Source organism: Macrotis lagotis, chromosome 1 (genome assembly GCF_037893015.1).
Source record: "Macrotis lagotis isolate mMagLag1 chromosome 1, bilby.v1.9.chrom.fasta, whole genome shotgun sequence".
Taxonomy (NCBI): domain Eukaryota; kingdom Metazoa; phylum Chordata; class Mammalia; order Peramelemorphia; family Peramelidae; genus Macrotis; species Macrotis lagotis.
In genome coordinates this window covers 708,583,675-708,607,050 of record NC_133658.1, presented here as the reverse complement: position 1 = coordinate 708,607,050, position 23,376 = coordinate 708,583,675, and the positions used below count along the sequence as shown (strand labels likewise).

Here is a 23,376-nt window from a genome sequence, read left to right as displayed (position 1 = left end):
CTTAATCAGTACAATGTCATCCACTAAGAAGATTATTTGGAATACCTTACAGTTTGTGGAGAATTCATCCTCCATGTGGATCCTATTCACAACATCATCCATGAGAAAAGTTATCTCCGGAAAGATTATGTTTTGCTGTTTCTATTTTGATTAACTTTAATAACTAGTAGCCATTGACTATTTTTATATATTTTCATAAAGCATTCTCTTGATATTGTATCTATATACATATATACACATATCATTCTCATAAAAGTTTTATGAGAAATGTAAGCAAACTAGCTTATTTTCTCTATCACCTTCTTTGGTGGTAATGATATTGGTTTTTTTCCCCTTTATTTTAGCATTTTCCTTTTCCAGAGATGGTTGTTTAAAATTAACTCAGTGGTTCCAACATTGTATTATCTCCAGTATGCATATTTTCAGTGTATATTTCAGCTGCTCTGGCAATTCATTAAGGGCCACTTCTATTTCCTTGGATAATGATCTGGGACCAAGGTACTGGGAGGGCTGATTGTTACACTGCAGATGAAAATGAGAAAAGGAAAATGGTAGGGTACTAAAGGAAACTGGCAGGAAATGATGAGAGTCAAGATTCATATCTTTGTCTTTTTTGCTTTTTTTTTGGCATTGATAGCTTGATAGATTTTGTCAGGTTTAAATAAGTGCAATTATAGTCTTTTGTTTTAGCACAAGTAGTTTACCAAAGGATAATGATCTAATACAAATGTACCCTTACTTTTGGAGAAGGAATGGCAAAACACTCCAGTATCTTTGCCAAGAAAACTCCAAATAGGGTCACAAAGAGTCAGACCCAATTAAAATGACTGACAACAACCTTTACTTTACAAAATAACTGAATTATTGAAGAGTTGAGTATAAAATGAACTTTTGTGAAACTAATAATATTTTTAAATGTATCAACAGTTAATCCAAAAGGTTCCCTGCAGTGAAGTCTTCAGCAGAGCAAAAAATTCTGTTGTAATCCAAACTATTACTAATTTATCTGTTAAATAAGTCTAGTTTAAACAAAGTATGTTACTTTTTCTTTAAGTGGGGCTGTAGCTAGTGTTTGTCAAAGAGAACCATTTTTAATCATAATTTATAGTAAAATAAATGTATGTTAAATTGCAACATATTACAGAATTAAATAAGTTATATTTTATTCAATTTTAATTTTTACAAACAGCATAAGAAATGTGAAATATTAGTGAGACTCATCACTGGAGAAAAGTATATAATTCTAAAATGAAAATAATTTGGTTTTGTCTCTTCTATTTCCCATCTAACCCTAGAACCAGAGAAAATGAATCATTATTGTTCTATCCTTACTAATAAAAAATACCTTGAATTCATAAGCTGCTACAATCAAACCTTTTTTTTAGCAGTAGCATGTTATAGGATCATCAATATATTATTTTTCACATGGGTTTTATTTATAAAGTTTTAATTTTACTTATTCCATCCTTCAATAGAAGCATGGCCATTATTTCTTTCTAAAGTAGGCAGACCAAATTCCCATGATGCCAAGGCAAGAAAGCAGGGAGTCTACTAACTTGTTGCTCCCTATTCAGTGCTGGAAAAGTAGAAGTTACTCCACTGACAGCTGTACAACTACTCAGTTGCTATGTGGGATTGATTGTCTGACCCTAAATAAAGATGGCAACAAAGTTTGGATTCCATCACACAAATTATAAAGACTGAAAACACAGATATCTTCTTGATGAGCTAATGTATAATATTTGTGATTAGATATAAGCATACTAAAGTATAATGCTTCATCAGAAGAAAGGCAAAAGATTTTTTAAAATGCAAAAGCAAAGCATGTTATCTAATTTAAAATTCATAACAGAAGCTTCTCTCTCTTAATAGAAGACTTGCAACTCCAAAAGTACAACTACTTTTTTACAAAATTGAGTTTAAAACAAGTTTGTTTTTTTAATAAAAATATAATCTGGATAATAATGATCTTTAAAAATGTCTTATCTTGGGGCGGCTAGGTTGCCTAATGGGTAGAGCACCAGCCCTGGAGTCAAGAGTACCTGAGTTCAAATCTGATCTCAGACAGGTAATAATTACCTAGCTGTGTGGCCTTGGGCAAGCCACTTAACCCCATTTGCCTTGCAAAAATTTAGCACTAGAAAACTAATGGTTATATTTCATTGGGATAACAAACTTACATAGATTATTATTTCCCGCCAAATTCATTAGTTGTGTTTGCTTTAATTGGGTCCATTTCCCTTATTTAGACTTGGAAAAATAATATTTATTTCTATTTTATAGATTAGACAACAGGAACAGAGTGAATATGTCATAAAGCAAAGCAGTAAGAGAGGCTGGATTAAAATCCAAATGTACCTGCTCATTCCTGTTATTGAAACCAGGTTCATTCTTAATTTTAGGAAATATTAAGCTCCCTAAAAATCGTTGGCCAGAATTTGATTGTACTCTCTTTCCCTTAAAATACACACACACACACACACACACACACACACACACACACACACACACACGAAAAGATGGGACATTACCTTTGCACTCTGTACTTTTCTCCAGAACTTAACCTCCTACTGTAGAGAATGTCTGACTGGTTTTGTTGAGATTAAATATATATGTAGCCTCTTAATAAGTATCATTCGCTAATAATGGAGAGTTGTGGGCTAGGTTAAAATGTGTTTTAATTCCAACCCCTATTGTAGAATACAACTCATCACATTTGACTTTTTCCTTACCATTTTTTTTTTTTGCGTTTTCTTTTAAAGGAAAAACACTCTAGAAAAATACCTCCGAGTAGGGGCCTGGATTTTAAACACTAAGGTAGAAGCGAGATCTTCAGGGGGTTGAGATGAACAGGCAGTAAAGGAATTCCAGAGCACCGCAGGATTCGGCGGATTTTGCATTTGGGAAACGGACTCACCGGCAGAAGCTGATGCTGCATATAGGTCAAAGGGCGTAGGTTCGGGGACCCGCTCCCCACATCTAGAAGTGGATACAGTATCTGTTTCTGAGGTCACCTTCAGGGACAGGTGAATTGCGAGGGGCTAGGGGTGGGGTAGGAGCTCTTCCACGCCACTGACAGCCCTGTGGAGGGGGAGGAAATGCGTCCGGGTGAGGCGGAGCAGGGAAGGCCCACCCACGTCTAAGAAGGGATCCCCGCAAGCTCCAGCCCCCCCGGAGCCGAGGTAAGGGACTGGGACCCTCCCGGGTTCTCGGCTTTCTCGGCGGGGGCCTCGAGGGGGGTGGGCTGGGGCGCCCCCGAGGCGCCTTTCGGAGGGGTCCGGGATCTGCCCTCGGCCCCGGAGCCGGACACCTTCCCGCTCCCCACCCTCCCCACCTTCTCCAGCCGCTCTCGCTCTTAACAGCATCGGTCTCTATGGCGACCCGAAACCCAGCCTCCCATTGGCCCGTTCAATATGAGGGCCGGGCCAATAGGGTGGGACAGCCTTCCGCCGCCGTCCAATGGGAGCGGGCGCGGGGCAGGTCGGGGACGGCGGCGTGCTGACGTTCCCGGGAGCCCTGGGCCGGCTGGCTGGGGCGGTGGGGCCGCTCGGCGGAGCTCGGCAGCGCCAGGCACCTGGGCTGAGTCGGTGCCGTCGCCGGGGGAGGTGGCACCATGGGCACCGGGTAGAGGGGGGAAGCCGGCCGCCGCCGCCGCCTCGCCGCCCGGGGGTGGGTGGGAGGCGTGTGCCGGGGAGGGGGCGGGCGGGCGGGCGGGGGCCCGGCGGGGGGAGGGACGCTCCCTCGGCCCCGGCACTTTTTTCCTGGGTGCCGCAGCCGCGACCCCTCCGCGCGGATGTCCCCGATTCCCGGAGCGACGGCCGCCGCTTCCCGAGCCGGAAAGTAAGTGCGCGGCGCGCGGGGAGGGGAGGGCAGGGCCGGGCCGGGCGGCCGCGCTGCCCCGGGGGCGGCCGGGTGGGGGAGGGGCGGGCGGCGCCCCCCCGCCTCGTGCTCCCGCCTCCCCTCCCCCACGCCGAAGTTTCCCCTCCATTTGCATTCCCCTCCCCCCGCCCCGCGCCCCGGACTTTGGCCGCCTCTGCGCGCCCCCCCCCCGCTCCTCCCGCTCTCCCCCCCCCCCGGGCGCGCGCTCCGCGGGTGCGCGTCCCGGGCCCCGCAGCCCCCCGACGGCTCGGCCAGAGTTGCGGTGCGGCTTCCCGGCCGGCTCCCGGGAGGCAGGTGTGCGGGCGAGGGCGGCAGGGAGCGCGCCCGCCCCGGCCCCGGCCCCGGCCCCGGCCCGGGCCGTGCAGGAATGCGCGGAATGCCCGCGCCCCGGAGCATCCTCCGGGCCGCTCCGGCTCGCGCTCGGGTTTGCGGCATTTTCCTCCGGGAGGATGAGTTTGGGGGAGGGGGGAGACCGAACGCACAAGGTCATCCAGCCCTCGCCGAGCCGCCCGGCTGCCCCGGTTGGGCTCGCTCGGAAACCGGGACCCGAAGGTGGACGTTCCCAGGAGGGCATCGCCGATTTTAAAATGTCTGTTGGTGCTCGTGAACGGGAGACGGAATGCGAGCAAGATTCGCGCTCCTCACATGTCATAAGAATTGTCATTTTTTTTTTTTGGTCTACTTCAGAATCCATATAATGCATAGTGAATAGAGACGGAGAGGCGGTGTTTGGCCGGAGATGGGACTGATAGAGCTGTCTGCTACAGTTAAACGAGGTGCCTGCCAGTTACCTTTGCAAATGGCAGAGAAATGCCACGAGCTGCAGCAATCGCACGCACGCCTCTTCCAGGATTTGCATTGCTTAAGAAAGGTTGCGTTTCTGGTTTTGTAGTCATCCTGATCGCTTAAGGAGGAGGGGAAGAGGAAAAGGGAATAACTTGGAGCATGGTGACTTAGTTGAATAAAATGAAAAATTATTGCTATGGAGTTTTTAAATTAAAAGTTGATTTTTTTTCTTGACACGAAGGAAACAAGTTCAAAGAACGCTTTCGATAAATTTTTTTAAGAAAGGAACGTTTTTTTTTTTTGGTTTGCAAAATTTTTATATTCTCTTCCAGTTGGCTGTGTGATTTGTCGTTTGGATGACTTTTATTTGCAAGGTCACAGATAATTTTGTACAAATGTAATGAAAAAAAAAATTTGTAAAGAGCTTTCCTCCTGGTATAGAGAAACCTTAATGGAAGCCAGCTAAATTATTGTTTGAGTGGAAGTAAACAAAAGTAAGTGTGTGCTTAATATGAGACTTAGTTTGCTTTTGAGAATACGTACTATAAGCTTCTCTGTGAATTTTGGACCAGACTCAGGAAAATAATGAGTTTATTTCCCAGATTAAGATATTTTCTGTGGTTACCTGACTTGGATGAAAGCCTTTGTATGAAAATTGGACAAGGCAAAATAATAAACAAAAACTGATGGGGAATTATTCCTGGTTGTTAGTTTTCTTATACCTATGGTTACAATCACGAAATATTCTAAGTTAATGCTTTCTTGATATCTTAACATTGTAAGTGTAACAGCAAACTTTTTTTTTTATTAGAACCAATGGCAGTACAAGTTGAAATATATTCTTATTTTGGTCTGAAATTCAGACTACAAAGTAGAAAATAAGATTGTTGCTCTGCTGCATTAGGAAATTAAAATAACTATATACTGTATACCTATTTTGATATTTTGGGTAGCTAGTTTTAACTGCTTGACAGACCTTTCCATTATTAATCATGCATTCTAAAATTTTGATTCCATTCATAGAAAAAAAGCTCCATTCTGTTTGATTCACAACAGTAGGGAGTTCTTCAGATTTTTTTTAAATATTATATACTTTTTTGGAAGTCTGGTGAAAACCTGTTCTCAGAATGTTTTCTAATGCATAAAATAAACATACATAAGATTAGATAGGAAACCAATATTGCCATAAAGATGTAATTTTGTTTTCCAAGTCAAGTTCTGGGACCCCTGAACTCTGTCCACAGGGTGTGTTCCTGGTCTACAGTATTGGATTCTGCAGTACTGGGGAAGGTGCTGTGACCTTATGGCCAGAGATGGCAGAAAAAAAAAATTAGCTTGTGATTTAATTTAAAAAAAAAACAAATGTTTTTTCACTAGGTTGTAATTTAGAGGGTAAATCCAAACTGCAGAAATTTACCTATAATCTCAATACATTTCATATTTTATTTTAAAAAGGTGATTAAGATGTTGGTATTACATTTGAATTTTAACAGAAAATTTAAACTATCATGGGATTGTAAATATATCATTAGTATCTTCATTTCATCTGAAATATACCAATCTATTTAATAAAATATTAACATAGTTGGGGAATTTAATAAAATCTAGGGTATATGATCTATCTGCATTTATTCTCCATTTTCCTCAACTTGCTTATTTCTAATATAGCATTATTACTTGTATCCTTTCACCTTAAAAGGTGAATGAAGGGTGTAGTCCAGTTCTTCCAGTGCATAAACTTCTGGGATTTCTTAGGCATTTTTGGAAATTGCTTTAATTTGTTCAGGCTAGTTATTACTTTATTGTTCTAAATGGTACCCTGGTAACTTTTCTGCTAGCATTGACATACTACTCATGGAAACACAATTCTAATGGGCTTGATATGAGTAGAAAATGAATAATGCTATGATATTTAAGTATCTGTTTTAGAGCTAAAGTGAGGTTAACAGCAAAGAAGGGCAGAAACAAAACTTTGAGGATAAGCTGAATTTGTTTTCTTTTCATTATTGGGAAGCAGCAGCAAAAGTAGAGAGTTTTCACAAGTGTTGGATTTTTCTCCTGATTTCTTGTGGAACAAAATGTAATTTCATTGAGTTCCCTTTTTTTCTGAAACAAGCATGGCTTTCTAAAAGACTTTTTAAAGTTTTACTACTAGTAAAAAAGGGGAAACTGACTTTAAAAGCTCCCACTATATCCTTCCCCCCACACACACCATTGAGTTGAAGGGACAGCAAAATTACAGACACCTTATATTTGGGGGGGGGTAGGTTTTTTTGCAAGGCAAATGGGGTTAAGTGGCTTGCCCAAGGCCACACAGCTAGGTAGTTATTAAGTGTCTGAGATCAGATTTGAACCCAGGTACTCCTGACTCCAGGGCCTGTGCTTTATCCACTGCACTACCTAGCCACCCCCACACCTTATATTTGTTCAGCAAGATCTATTTCCTCTATATTTTATAGATTAGAAAAAAAAATTTTTACTATGACTGTTCAATAATTTCATTTTGAAACTGAGCAGGTTATGAAGACCATTAGAGTAAAGATTGAAGATATGTACTAGGTTCTAGCAGCCTCTTTCTACCTCTGTCAAAAGGGAACTGACTGAGGCAAGTATAGAAATGGGATTTTTCCTTCTAAATTGCATTTTTCCTTCTAAATGCATTAACATTATATAATATTCACATTGTTGCTTGTGCTGCCATGAAAGAATCCAACAAAACTTTGTATTCACTTGAATTATATGACTTAATAAATCTTTTTTTTTAAGGTTTTTGTAAGGCAAATGGAGTTAAGTGGCTTGCTCAAGGCCACACAGCTAGGTAATTAAGTGTCTGAGGCTGGCTTTGAACTCAGCTACTACTGACTACAGGGCCAGTGCTCTATCCACTGCGCCACCTAGCTGCCCCTTTAATAAATCTTAATAATAAAAAAGTAAAATTATGTTTAGTCTCAAATTGTAAAAATTGGAAGTTTGATATTTATAATATTCTCAAATCAATTGCAACACATTTCTCTTGGATCAATGAAATTTATTTCTGTTTAGTTTTGACATATCTATGATCATTTTATTAGTCAGCAGTCAATGAATATTTATTTAAGCACCTGTTGTATAACAGGTACTATCTCAAGCAGTTTGGAACTGGATAGAATTGGTAGGCAAAATTGCAGTATTAAAGCATGAATGACCATAAAGACTTTTGCATTAGTAATCAAAGGAAAGCTCATTTTAAGGAAGGGAGCGCACATTAGTAAATGTAAGCAGAACTGTTATTGGGTTTTAGCACTTGGAGGAAGGGATCCAAGAGCCTTCAAATTTGTAGGGTATAGGAATGTATGCTGCTGTGAAGTCAGTGACACATTTCTAAAGGAGGTAATTGTTTACTGGTGTGTAGGAGAGAGTACTGGACTCTATATAAAATTGTGGACCCAGTCTGGGTTCTGTAACCTAGCATGCAAGCAGTTGTCTTCCTCTTCCCTCCTATGATGCACATACCCAGATCCTCAGGTTGTAGGTAATAGTTTTGTGACTTCTTTTCTACTTTGAGACTTACTTTGATGTTAATTCTAACTTTTATATGTATAAAAGTGTTATATTTGGGGGCTTCTAGGTGGTGAGGTGGATAGAGCACCGACCCTGGAGTCAGGAGTACCTGAGTTCAAGTCGGGCCTCAGATATTTAATTACCTAGCTGTGTGGCCTTGGGCAAGCCACTTAACCCCATTCGCCTTGCAAAAAACCTAAAAATAAATAAATAAAAATAAAAGTGTTATATTTGGCTCTCCAAATTAATTCTATATGCTGTGATATGCCTTCTGAATGACCCACCCTTCCAAGTATTCAACAGATTTAGAAGAGCAGCTGGGGGGAGTTCATATCCATACTACTATATGGATGATAAAAAGCAGTTACATTGCAGTGTTCAGGGCAATAACACAACTCTACAGGTAATTATAGACTATTAACTTGCTTTATAGGGACAGATTCAAAATGTAAAATCTCATGAGTAGGGTCAGGGTATTTTGAGAAAGCAAGTAACCAAAATTCAGATGAACTAAGAGGGTATTGGTTTCCCCAAGTGATTATCAATAAAAAATAAAATCAGCTAACAACACATAAAGAAATTTGCCTCTGGAGATCCTTTAAGTATGTAGCACTTGAAGTCTTTAAAACTGCTTACAAGAGTATTTGTTCATTGTCAGAAAGAGTAGGAAGTATGAATAAACTTAATAAATTTGCTAACTTTAAAAGGTATAAAGTAATGGTCTCAGTTCAAAGAAGTGGAAAGTAAAATAGTTAAAATATAAACATATGTTTTATGTCCTTTTGCATTGAAATTTTGCATAATACACTTGTAAAATATGGTTGACTTGTCAGTTTAGGGAAAAGTGTTAGAAAAGTGGTAATTTTTGTGGATCAATTGATAGGTTCATGAATTGATACCTTTGGGCATTTGTTTTTTTTTTTACTGGACTATCTTAAGTGTATATTTTTTTAAATGATGTTGTTCATAAGCATTATGCATGTACATTGAACTTTAGGAACTTAAAAAATTTATGTAAATCTTTTTTTGAACCTATTTACTATTTAAACCTTTGATACCACATCATTATATTCTGCTTAGTAAGGAATTTTAATGAAGAAGTTGAGAATTTTCAAGGTCAAACAAGGGATATCTGGATTTTCTAGGTAAAATTATATGCCATCATAGGCTTACAAAGGTTTTGTCTTTATGTAATGCATTTTTATATATACATTATGATTTTTCTATGTTACTTATTTTCATTTTAGCCTTTATATTTCCAGACTAAAGAATCCCAATTTATGGGTTTTTTAAAATCATATCTTTAATATATGAAGATGAATCTGCTGGCTCAACATGGTAGAATTGTGAATCGTGTTTTTAGTAATAATGATGAATTTGCAATAGTTTTTCGTCTACTACTACTTTGTCCACCATTGGAAGGGGCCTCAGAAGACTATCTTAATTCAATATGTTCCTGAATTAAAGAATTACTCTTCAAGATCCAAGAAAGAAAAATGCCTTTGCTTAGAGTAGTCCAATCCAATTTTTTATAGCCCTAATTTCTTAAGATATTTTTCCTTAGCCTAAATCTTCTGTTTAGCCTCCTGCTCTTTATTCCTATTTTCTATCTTTTAGACAGAAGCAAAATAGATCTAGTCCCATTTCTGAATAGTGCTTTAAAATAATGTCATATATCCCCTAGCCACCAGAGTCCCCTCTTTCCCAAGTTCTCCCTTCTTGATCATTTTAGTTTCGTTTCTCTGGACCATTTCCAGTTGTATTCTGTTGGTCTTGAGGTTTAACTGATAAACTTTGCTTTTAGTATAAGGATGAGATTCATACTGTCTGTTTTTGTTCAGGAGTTTTCTGTTGAGAAAATGTAGAGGCAAAGTGAAATAGTGGCTAAAATGCTGATTTTATACAGTGCTTTTCCATTTGCAAAATGCTTTAGTGCCATCTCATTTTATTCTCACAACAATCCCAAGAAGTAGTTCCTGTTATATAATACATTATATTATAATAATATATTACATTATAATAATAATATATAGAGGATAATCCTCATTTTGCAGATGAGAAACCTCAAACAAAAAGGTCCAAGGTCACATGACTAGTAATTGTCTCAGGCAGGATTTGAACTCGGGTCTTCCTGACTCTAGGTCCACTGTTCTCCTTACTGGGTTAGCCTAGCTGCCTACCTGTCTGGTTGAAATTCTGCCTGTGATACTAACCTTGTGACTCTGTGCAAGTAACTTTTCTCTGCCTCAAACATGTCCCTAGGACTTCAAGTATACCAAGTCAGAGTGGTATAAGTCCTGGGGATGGAGGGCTCCAAAATGGCAAAATCACAGATCCTTGCAAAATAAAGAGAATATCTCTTCCTCAAAATTAAAAAAAAAAATTAAACCCAGAAGCTTTTTAGGAATTAGTCTTTGACTTCAGAAATTTAAAACTTACTTTAAAGAGATAAGGTCCATTGACATGAAAAAAGAAACAACAAAATAGTCTATCTCTGTCTAATGGTGTTTATAGAAAATTAATACTACAGATGTATAGAAGAGGGGGAGTTGGAAGTCAACAATTACTGGGTTATCATGAAAGTAGGAGACATAAGTTGAACCTTGAGAATGGACAAGTATGTGTGGAAGAAGTTTCCATTTTAAGGACCCATCATGGCTTAAGGTGTGTAGTTGGGAAAACATGTCATGCATATAGAAGATAAGGAGAGTAATCTGCTCAAACAATTTTGTTGATATATGGTATTGAAAGAGAAGTTTGGGGTTTTGAGGCAATTTAGAGTTATTTTGTAAAACAATCTTATTGTTGAAATTGAGGAGTTCAGATTAGAAGTATTTGAGTGTGGCTTGGATAGTGGTAGTCTTGAATTTAAATTCATCCAAACATTAAAAAAATTGTACTATTATTGGTAGAACCTATGGATTATTACAAGTCTTTTGGAAAGCCTTTGGAATAAAAAAATAAATTAACTAACATATCCATATCTTTTGACCTAGAGATTCCATTAAGCTTAATCTCCTCCATTGATAAGAAAAGCCCCCAAATTATTTGTAGCACCATTTTTTGTTATAAGAGAGATTTGAAAATAAAGTCAATACCAACCAATTGGGAAATAGTTAAGCAAATTGTACATAAATTTAATGGAGTAAAATGATTATGTTAGAAGCAGCAAATGTGAATATTGAGGAGCATGGAAAGATCTACATGATATGCTGTTGATTAGAGTGAGCAGAGCCAAGAAGACAATATGCAGGGATTACGTAATATAGTTATCCCTTCCACATCACAGCAGTTTGGGGCATGGCACCCTCTTGATCTGGAAAATCAAATCTATGTAAAAATTTTTTGGCTCTCCCTTTCTATCAGAGAAAATCTATTTTTTCCCCTTTTATGTGGTATTTACAGTACCTTGTTATACAATTTGATTTAAACATTTCTGAGTTTCTAACCTTTTTCCATGTTGTCTGCTGACCCTTGCATGTCATCTGTAGCTTCCACAAAACTTACCCCCATAATTCTCATTCACAAAAATTTCTTATTCTGAGTGTCAGTATATCAAAATCAAGATGGTTAAAATCGTGCTGTAGAAGGGATAACTGTAAATGGAAAGAGTAACCACAATAAAAACCAAAGATGTCACAAAATTATAAAGAACAAGCATGACTCAAAAGAAGAGATGTGAGAACCATCGCTTAGCCGCTTAGTTGAGGTAGGAGGTCAACAAATGTTATTTGTTGAACATAGATATGAACTTTTTTGTTGTTTTGATGAAATCCAAAAGTATTAATGATATTGATTTCCCATTTTTTGTCTTTAAAAAATACTATTTGTATTTTTATTGGCTCTCTTGGGAGATAGGAGAAGCAGGGAGAGATACTGGGGAAAACTTGGAGTTAAAAAAAAATCAATAAAAACTTTTTTTTAAAAAAAGACTGCATTGCAGATTTTTAAAAAATCAAAGTCTCTTACCCCAAGAAGTTTACATTTTGTTTGGGGAATAAAAAGTATAATACAAAAGTAAACTGAAAAGGGAGAAAGTGCTAACATTTGAAAGACTGGATAAGGAAAGGTTTCACCTAGAAAGTGGCACTCAAGCTGAGAGTTTTCAGTAAAGAATTTGGAGAGGGAGTATAGGGTAAATTCAAGGGTTAGAAAATGGCTTACACAGTTAGAAAGCATTAATCGCCTATTGTGTTTCAGGTACTGTGAATGAAATTTTCTTGAGAGGAGTGGTTTTCATTTTTTACTTTGAATTTCAGTGCTTATATGGGGGGGCATAACATATAGACAGATAAGCAAATATAAGATCTATGCAAAATAAATAAAAGTAAATTGTGGGAGTTGACTCCTGGACAGGACTAGAACCTGGGTGGAGATCAGGAAAGATTTGATTATGTCAGATGTATCAATTGAGATCAGCTTTTGAGGGAAGCAAGGTGAAGAATGCATAGGTGAGGGTAACAACCTATACAAAGATAGAGAACTGAAAAATAAAATGTCATGTGAGAAAAGTGAAGTAGACCATTTTGTTTTGATATAAAGAGCATGAAGGGTAATATTGTATAATAAGCTTAGGGAGGCATATAGAAGTTTGTATTTATTATAAAACCAAGGAATCAGTGGAACTTTCTGAGCAGGGAAATTGTTCCTGAGTTTTAGGGAAGATCACTGAGTAGCAGCCATGGGGAGGATAGATAGGAGAGGGTTAAGGAATGAGATAGGGACATCAATTGGGTTCTATTAGTCTAGGTGAAAGAGGAAGGAGGAGAACTAGAGTGGGTTGAGATGTTTTATAGTGGAGTGAACAAAAATTTGGCCAGTGATTGGAGATGAGGAATAAGGTGGGTGATGAAGGTTAAGGAAGAGTGGGAAGTCTAGAGTGATTCTGAAATTGTAAACAAATGCACAAAGTCGGATAATGGAGTATCAATGACTAGGAGCAACAAATAGTCGTTTAGTTTGGACATGGATTTCGGTCAATCTTCAGTAAACATCTAAGTGCTTTCTATGGGCTAGGCATTGTGCAAGGACTAAGGATATAAAAATGAAAAAGATGGACCTCAAAAAAGCTTACAATCAAATGGAACTATACTGAAAAGAAAGCTAGGGTGTGATAGAATACCTGAGGGGAAGGTGGAGAAACCAAATAAGTCGAAAAAGAGTCAGAATGAATGCAGCTGGATGAGGAATGAGATGTCTTAGCAGATGCCAGTTATCTTCCTCTTCTTAAATGGAGGAGGAGAGAATACAGATTGGTCACTTAGAGAGTTATTATTGTGAAATTAAACAAGAAAGTAAGTGAAAGCTAGATTATGAAGGTCTTCAGGTTTGTCTTTTATCATCCTGGAAATAGGCAACAAGGGGTGTTCTTTTATATAAATATTTTGTTTCCTAATTATAAATAGTAGTTTCTACCTGTCACTTTTACATATTTTTCCCCATCCTCTCTTCCTTCCCCACAGAAGGCAGTCTTATAATCTTTACATTGTTTCCAGGTTATGCATTGATCAATATTGAATGTGTTAAGAGAAAAATCATATCCTTGAGGAAAAAATAAAATATTGGAGAAAGTAAAATTATATAGTATATAAGACAACTTTTTTTAAAAAAAATTGAAGGTAAAGATCTTTGGTCTTTGTTTAAACTCCACAGTTTTTTTCTCTGGATACAGATGGCATTCTCCATTGCAGATATCCTAAAATTGTCCCTGATGAACTGAGCAAGTCCATTAAGGTTGATCATCCACCCCCATGTTGCTCTTAGGGTGTACAGTGTTCCTCTAGTTCTGCTCATATCACTCAGCAACAGTTCATGAAAGTCTTTCCAGGCTTCTCTGAAATTCCATCCCTCTTGATTTCTAATAGAACAATAGTATTCCATAACGCACAGGCAATTTGTTCATCCATTCCCCAATTGATGGACATTTGGGGGAACGTTTCTTATTTTTAACATTCTATTCTTTTTAATTTTTGAGTTCTAAATTCTTTTTCTTCCTCCCATGCCCTCCCGCGCCCACTAAGAAGACAAGCAATATAGCAATATAGGCTTTTTTTGTTTTTGTTTTTTGCAAGGCACTGGGGTTAAGTGACTTACTCAAGATCACACTGCTGGGAATTATTAAGTGTCTGAGGTCGTTTTTGAACTCAGGTCCTCCTGACTCCAGGGATGGTGCTCTATCCACTGCACCACCTAGCTGCCACAATGTAGCAATTATACATGTGACATCTTGCAAAACATTTCCATATGAAAAAAAGAAAAAATTATTCTACAGTTTGATACTCAGTTCATCAGTTTGCTCTCTGTATTGTATTGATCAGAGTAGCCTCATCTTTCACAGTTGATCAACAACACCACATTGCTATTATTGTGGTCAATGATCTACCACTTACTCTCACTTTGCTTTGTATCAGTTCATATATTCTTTTCATGTTTTTCCGAAACCATCCCCCTTATTATTTATTATAGCACATTAATACTCCATTACAATCATGTGACACAACTTGGTCAGCCATTTCTCAAAGAGCATCTCTTCCATTTCCAATCCTTTGCTACCATAAAAAGGAGCTGTTGTAAATACATATTTCAACATCTATTTACTTTTTCTTTAATGTCTCTCAGGTAAAGACCTAGTAGTGGTATTGTTGGGTCAAAAGGAATATGTCATTTTATAGACTTTGAACCTGGTTTCAAATTGTTCTCCAGAATGGTTGGATCAATTTACAACTACCAGTAGTTGATGAATGTATCTATTTTTCCCTCAACCCCCTCCTCATTTTCTATTTCTGATAGTAAGGAGATGTTGCCTCAGAGTTGTTTTAATTTGCATTTCTCTAATAGCGATTTAGAGAGTTTTTCTGTATGACTGCCTATTTTTCATTTGGGACCATTTATCTTTTGGGAAATGGTTCTTATTTTAGTAAACTTGACTCAATTCTATGCTCAATATATATTGAGAAGAGTCTTTATCAGAGAAACTTGCTAAAAAGATTTTTGACATCACTTCATTATCTATGGTACCTTTTAGCAAAATATGGCTTCCCCAATAATTGCTTTTAAATTAGTTTTTGGGGCAGCTAGGTGGTGCAGTGGATAAAGCACTGGCCCTGGAGTCAGGAGTACCCGGGTTCAAATCCAGTCTCAAGACACGTAATAATTACCTAGCTGTGTGGCCTTGGGCAAACCACTTAATTCCATTTGCCTTGCAAAAACCTAAAAAAAAAATTAAATTAGTTTTTGTTTTTTTGCAAGGCAATGGTTCAGTAGCTTGCCCAAGTCCACACAGCTAGGTAATCATTAAGTGTCTGAGGTCGGATTTGAACTCAGGTACTCCTGACTCCAGGGCCCGTGCTCTATCCACTACAACACCTAGCCACCCCTTTAATTGCTTTTAAAAGCTTTTGCTTTGTCAGAAGTCATGATTGCTGCACCTGCCTTTGTTTTTAGTTTAACTGAAGGACATTAGATTCTACTCTAACCTTTTATTTTTTTAAATCATTTTTAAAAAATAATATAATTAAAAATTATTTTTAGCAATAAAATTCCCTTTCCTGCTACTTATATTATTTGAAATGTACATTAAAGAAAAAAAACTAGAGCATAAAAGTCTGCTTGATTTTTTTTTCATGGATTTTTTTTAAATTTTTTAAAATTTTTTCAATTACATGCAAAGATAGTTTTCAACATTCATCCTTTTGCAAGTTTTTGAGTTCCACATTTTTCTATCACCTTCCCACCTCTCCTCTCATAGCAGTGAATAATCTGATATAGGTTGTACATGTACAATTGTGTTTCACATAGTTTCATATTTGTCATGTTGTAAAAGAAAAATTTAGAAGTGAGGAAAAAAACATGGGAAAAGAAAGAAAAAACATAAGTTTTAAGTAGTGAATATAATGTGCTTTGCTCTCTATTCAAACTCCATAGTTTTTTTTTTCCTCTGGATGTGGATGGCATTTTCCATTAACAGGTCTCAGGATTCTCTTTCATCATTGAACTGCTTAGAGGAACTGAGAACATCATAGTCTCACAATATTGTTCTTAATGTATTAGGTGGCACAGTGGATAGAGTATCAGCTTTGGAGTCAGAAGGACCCTGAGTTCAAGTGGCCTCAGACATTTAAACATCTGTGTGACTTGGGCAAGTCAGTTACCCCTCATTGCCTCACAACCAGTCATCTCCAGTCCTAATTAATATCTGAACACTGGAACTAGATGACTTCTGAGGAAAAAGTGAGGGCCCAGCCCTTCTTCATTTAAATACAATTCACTTGTTTGCCCTGGCATCATCTCCCTGAGGTCATGATCTTCATGAGGGACACAACTACAATGATCTCCTGGTTCTACTCACTTCACTCAGCATTAGTTCTTGTCTTTCTAGGCTTTCCTGAAGTCTGTCCACTCATGATTTCCTATAGAACAATAGTAATCCCATCACATTCATATATCATAATTTGTTTGAGTACTCCCTCAATTTCAAATTCTTTGCCACTACAAAAAGACCAGCCTTTTATTTTAACTGTGTTTGTGTGTGTATGTGCACACATGCATCATTCTGTTTACAAGAATATCTCTTGTAAACAACTTTTTGTTATGTTTTACTTTTTTTAATACATCCACTTCTGTTTTATAGATGACTATCTCATTCACATTTACAATTTGGATTATTATCTGTATTTCCCTTCAATCTATTATTTCTGTTTCATTCTCTCTTTTTATCCTATTCCTCCTCAGAAGTCTATTTTGTTTCTTGTCATTGCCTCCCACAATCTAATCTCCCTTTTATCATTCTTGTCTGCCCTACTCCCCTTCTCATCTCCCTCCTTTCCTGCTTCTCAATTTGTTAAGCTATATTTTTATACACACCTGTGTGTGTTTATATATTCTTACCTCTTTGGATCAATTCCAGTAAGAATAAGGTTCAAGCATTGCCCACCACCCACACACCCTATTTTCTCTTCCATTTTCCCAGTGCATTCCCCTTTCTCACACATTATTTTTTACATCATTCCATTATAGTTGATTTGCATGATTTCTGTGTATGTAATTCCTTTTAACGGCCCTAATAATGATAAAATTATCAAGTTACATGTGTCATCTTCCCATATAGGAAAATGGTTTAACTTTATTGAGACCCTTGTGAAAATGCATTTGTTTACCTTATTGTGCTTCTCTTTAGTCTTGTGTTTAAATATCATATTTTCTATTCAGCTCTGATGCTTTCATCAGGAATGCTTGAAAGTTCACTTTCATTAAATGTCATTTTCTTCCCCCAAAGGATCATATTCAGTTTTGGTGAGAAGGTTGTTCTTTTTATCTTAACTCATTCTTTTGCTGTCTGGAATACTCAATTGGAAGACCTCTGCTCCTTTAAAGCAGAAGCCATTAATTCTCATAGGATCTTAGTTGTGGTTCCACAACATTTAAATTGTTTCTTTCTGGATGTTGCAATATTTTCTACTAGACTTTGGAGCTCTGAAATTTGTCTTTAATATTCCTGAGAGTTTTTATTTGGGGATGTCTTTTAGGAGGTGATTGGATCTAAAATATCAGGTTGGTTTTCCTTGGTAATTTCTTGGAAATACTTTCTTTAATCCTGGTTTTCAGTTTGTCTCATAATTCTTATATGATCTCTCCTGGACCTGTTTTCCAGATCTGTTATTTTTTCCAATGAGACATTTCACATTTTCATCTCTTTTTTTCATTTTTTGACTTTTAAGATAATTTTAAAGAATTTTTTTTTCAGTGAGTTTTTGTACTTCTTTTTCCAATTAGCTAGTTCTGTTTTTAAGGAGTCGTTTTTCTCCATGAATTTTTATACCTCCTTTTTATTTGACCAATTTTCTTCAATGAATTTTTAGATTTCTTTTACCTTTAGGTCCATTCTGTTTTTTAGGGTGTTATTCTCTTCCATATTTTTTGTACCTCTTTTACCAAGAGATTAATTCTCTTTGCCTAGTTTTCTTGTAAAACTTGTTGTCTTTCCTAAATTATCTTACCACTCTTTTCTCTTCCTTAATTTTTTTTTTTTTTAGAATTCTTCTTGGGCTTGGCTCAGTTTAGTTTTTTTTCTTTCTTTGAGATTTTATGGCTATTTTCACATTGTTGCCTTTTTTTTTTTGAGTTTTTGTCTTGGTCTTCCCTGCTACCACACTAGCCTTTTATGATCATTCTCTATTTTTGTTGTATGCATAATTTTCCAAACTATGGCTTAGAACTTTATGTTAAAGTTGGGCTCTGGGGATAGGGAGGCACTGTTCCAAACGTTTAGCTTTTTCATGTTCCTGTTTTTAGATCTATTTATAGTGGTGCAAGTTTTTGATCCTTCCCAAGGTATCTGATATGGAGAGAGGAGTGTCACTGTTCTCCTGATCTGTGTTTTGCTGTCTTTACTCAGGAAGGCCTCCTGGTTCCCTGCAGCCCCAAGCACTTGTCAGAACTGCATATGAGCCATAGAGGCAACTGTCAACAGTGCCAGCAAAAAATCCATTGTAATCTCTTCCTTACCTGGTTCTGACCCTCTTCTGAGAACTCCCAAAGTTCCTGCTGTTGCTGCTTTTTCTTTGTGACCTCTAATGACACAAACTTGATGTCCTTTTAGGCAAGAAAAATATCTCACTCTGATCTTTTGTTGACTCTGTCATGCCAAAATTTGATACGAAGTGTTATTTTAAAGTTGTTTGGAGGGGAATATTGAGAGAATTCTACTGGGTTGTCTCTGTTCTGTCCTGTCCTCTTGACTTGGCACCCCACCAACCTTCCATTTTTATTTTCAGGGATTACTCTGAGCCTTATCTGTATCTAAGTTTAGACCTTTTGTTTCCTAAATATCTCATTCCATGAGTTCAGAGGAGCATAGAATTTGATTCGACTTCCTCATTCAAGAATCACTTCTGTTGGTCAAATGTTACATGTGTATAGCTAGCAATGGATAAATTACCACTTCACACAGCAGTCTTACTCCATTTTTGAACTGTTGAAATTTTGATCTTTTTGAAGTTGCTGAAACCAGGCTTTCTGTAACTTAAATCCTATTGTCTCTTGTTCTCTCCCTTCATCCCTAATAAGAATCTAAAACCTCTTCCACATGATTGCCTTTCAAATATTTGAAGGCTGCTTTTATGTAAGCCTTTATAAAGTCTTGTCTTTGCCATTTCTTGTGAGGTAATATAGAGACTTCCCTTATCCTGTTCAACTCTTTATGAAGGTTTGACACTTAAATATGACACTCAGAAGTGAATATAGTATTCCATATGAAGTCTGCCCAATGCAAAGTATAGTACAGCTAATATTCAATTTTTTGAATACTGTGCATGAGCTTTCATTAATATTACATTAGCCTTTTTGACAGCTCATTTATTCTGAGCTTGTAGTAAACTGAAATTCTTTGCTTTTTCAACTAAATGGCTTTTGAGTCAGGGATTTCTCATCTCTTATTTGAACATTTAACTTTTTTTAACCAAATAACGCATTTGTATGTCTTCATTTAAAATTTTATCTATACTTTGGGGCTTTTGGTAAAACTGTTAAGAGTCTAGATTTTACATTAACATAAGTATTCTTTCTAGTTTTGTGTCATTATGAATTTTTAAAGTTTTTTTATAAATTCTATACAATACTATTATGTATCTATAATACTACAATATAAATACTAATAAAATTTTAAGACTTGGTAGTTTTTGAGGAATTAGAGGCTGTTGAAAATAACCAAGAACTTTGGAAAAGATCTAGATTCCGTTCTCTCTGACACATATTGTGCCTGTGTTAACCCCCCACTCCCACCTCGTTAAGCTAAGACTTTCTTATAAAAAGGATACTGATATATTGATAGGGAGATTCTATATCAGGTATATACTGTATTTGTGAAGTTACAGATCGAGATTTAAAAAAACCCTTAATAATCCTTCACAAATTTGTTTAAGGCCTCCTTTACTAAGCTGTAAAACTTTTGTTCCTTCAAATGGTAAAGATAAGAGTAAGTACATTTCAAATATTTTAGTTATATAAATTCAGAATATATTCAAACTTAAAACAATCACACTTAGTAAATGATAACTCTTATTTTTACATTTAACATTCTTATGTAAATTTTAAATCAATTTGTGATTCATAATTTTGGTAGACTTTTTATTTTTGAAATGACCAGTATAATTTCCCCCCCATCTTACTTCCCTCCCCCCACCCCCCCACAGAAGGCAGATGAGATAGAAATAATATCCTTAAGAAAGAAACATAAAGTATAAGAGATAGCAAGATCAGACAATGAGATACCAGGTTTTTTTCCCCCCTAAATTAAAGGTAATAGTACTTGGTCTTTGTTCAAAATCCACAATTCTTTCTCTGGATACAGATGGTATTCTCCATTGCAGACAGCCCCAAATTGTCCCTGATTGTTGCACTGATGGAATGAGCAAGTCCATCAAGGTTGATCATCGCCCCCATGTTGCTGTTAGGGTGTACAATGTTTTTCTGGTTCTGCTCATCTCACTCAACATCAGTTCATGCAAATCCCTCCAGACTTCCCTGAATTCCCATCCCTTCTGGTTTCTAATAGAACAATAGTGTTCCATGACATACATATATACCAGTTTGCTAAGCCATTCCCCAATTGAAGGACATTTACTTGATTTCAAACAGGGCTGCTCTGAATATTTTTGTACAAGTGATGTTTTTACCCTTTTTCATCATTTCTTCAGGGTATAAACCCAGTAGTTGTGTTGCTGGATCAAAGGATATGCACATTTTTGTTGCCCTTTGGGCATAGTTCCAGATGGCTCTCCAGAAAGGCTAGATGAGTTCACAGCTCCACCAACAATGTGTTAGTATCCCAGATTTCCTGCATTACTTCCAATATTGGCCATTGTCCTTTCTGCTCTTATTGGTCAGTCTGAGAGGTGTGAGGTGGTATCTCAGAGATTTGTATTTCTCTAATAAGTAAAGATTTGGAACAGTTTTTCAGATGACTTTGAATTGCTTTGATTTCCTCAGCTGTAAATTGCCTTTGCATATCCTTTGACCTATTTGTTGATTGGGAATGGATTGTTTTTTTTGAAAATTTGACTCAGTTCTCTGTATATTTCAAAAAGAGTCCTTTGTCAGAAATACTAGTTGTAAAAATTGTTTCCCAATTTACTACATTTCTTTTGATCTTATTTACAGTGGTTTTGTCTGTGCAAAAGCTTTTTAATGTAATCAAAATTATCCAGTTTGTTTTGAATGATGTTCTCCATCTCTTCCTTGGTCATAAATCTTGACAGGTAAACTACTTTTCCATCTTGTAGTTTGCTTATCACATTGGCCATATCTGCAAATACAGGTCTCACTCTGCATTTTGATTCCATCACCTCTCTGATTGGTTGGCAGTTTGTTTCATTATTGGTCTTCCAGAATTGCTCTTGGTTATTGAATTGATCAAAATTATCTAGTTTGTTTTTAATGATATTCTCCTTGTTTTCCTTAGTCATAAACTGCTTCCCTTTCCATAGATTTGAGAGGTAAATTACTCCTTGATCTTCTAGTTTGCTTATAATATTATTTTTTGTCTAAATCCTGTACCTATTTGGATTTTGGTATAGGGTGTGAAGTGTTGGTCTAATCTAACTTTCTTTCATACTAACTTCCAATTTTCCCAACAATTTTTATAAAAGAGAGAGTTTTTATCCCAATAGCTGGACTCTTTGGGTTTATCAAACAGCAGATTACTATAATCATTTCCTGCTATTGCACCTAGTCTATTCCACTAATCCATGCCTCTATTTCTTAACCAATACCAGACAGTTTTGAGGACTGATGCTTTATAATATAATTTCAGATCTGGTAAGGATAAGCCACCTTCTTTTGCATTTTTTTTCATTGAATCCCTGGAAATTGTTGATTTTTCATTTCTCCATATAAATGTACTTACTTCTAACTCATTGAAGTAATTTTTTGGAATTTTGATTGGTAAGGCGCTAAACAAGTAGTTTAGTTCTGGTAGAGTGGTCATTTTTATTATATTAGCTTGACCTATCCATGAGCAGTTGCAATTTGCCCAGTTATTTAAATCTGATTTTATTTGCACGAGAAGTGTTTTGTAATCATTTTCAAAAAGTTTTTGAGTCTGATTGGCAGGTAGACTCCGAAGTGTTTTATTTTTGTCTGAGGTTACTTTGAATGGGATTTCTTTTTTTAGTTCTTTCTGCTGTATCTTGCTAGTCATATGTATAGAAGTGTTGAGGATTTATGAGGGTTTATTTTTTATTCTGCTACTTTGCTAAAGTTGCCAATTATTTCTAGTAGATTTTTAGACGACTTTTTGGGATACTCTAGGTATACCATCATGTCATCTGCAAAGAGTAAGAGTTTTGTCTCTTCCTTCCCTTTTCTAATTCCTTCAATTCCTTTTTCTTCTCTTATTGCTGAGGCTAACATTTCTAATACAGTATTGAATAGTAGTGGTGATAATGGGCATCCTTGTTTCACCCCAATCTTCTGAGTCTATATCTCCCTAGCCCAGTATTGCATATGATTTTCATTGCATTATGATCTGAGAAAGATGTCATTGCATAGAATGCTTGTTGATGGTTTCATATAGACACTCTTTATTATTCTAAGGAACAAACCATTTATTCCTACACACTCTAGTGTTTTTAGTAGGAATGGGTGCTGTATTTTGTCAAAAGCTTTTTCAGCATCTTATTGATATGATTTCTGATAAGTATGTTATTGATATAATCAGTTATACTAACAGTTTTCCTAATATTGAACCAACCTTGCATTCCTGGGATAAATCCTATTTGATCATAATGTATTATCCTAGTGATAACTTGTTGTAATCATTTTGCTAAGATTTTATTTAGGATTTTTGCATCTATATTCATCAGGGAGATAGGTCTATAGTTTTCTTTCTCTGTTTTAACTCTTCCTGGTTTAGGCATCAGCATCATATTGGTGTCATAGAAAGAGTTAGGCAGAGTTCTGACTTCACCCATTTTTCAAAGAGTTTATATAGAATTGGAACCAATTGTGCCTTAAATGTTTGATAGAATTCACTTGTGAATCCATCTGGCCCTGGAGATTTTTTCTTAGGGAGTTCAATAATGGGTCGTTGAATTTCTTTTTCTGAGATAGGTTATTTAGGTTTTATTTTCCTCTTCATTTAATCTGGGCAACTTTTATTTTTGTAAATATTCATCA

At 36.8% G+C, this 23,376-nt stretch overlaps 2 protein-coding genes across 7 annotated transcripts in view; one reads left to right on the top strand and one right to left on the bottom strand.

The window, feature by feature from the left end:
* Nucleotides 1–3,430, bottom strand: part of CCDC148 (coiled-coil domain containing 148) — a 323,980-nt gene extending 320,550 nt beyond the window's left edge. Inside the window, exons 1-2 of the mRNA XM_074215932.1 lie at nucleotides 3,335–3,430; nucleotides 2,918–3,081 (exon numbers count right to left, since the gene is read on the bottom strand). The gene's annotated coding sequence lies outside the window, so the exon portion shown is untranslated. The remainder of the gene's footprint in view (nucleotides 1–2,917; nucleotides 3,082–3,334) is intronic.
* Nucleotides 3,431–3,731: 301 nt separating this feature from the next.
* The window catches only part of PKP4 (plakophilin 4), a 229,770-nt gene continuing 210,125 nt past the window's right edge, over nucleotides 3,732–23,376 (top strand). For all 6 annotated transcript variants that reach the window (XM_074215929.1, XM_074215926.1, XM_074215928.1 and 3 more), the window contains exon 1: nucleotides 3,732–3,840. The gene's annotated coding sequence lies outside the window, so the exon portion shown is untranslated. The remainder of the gene's footprint in view (nucleotides 3,841–23,376) is intronic.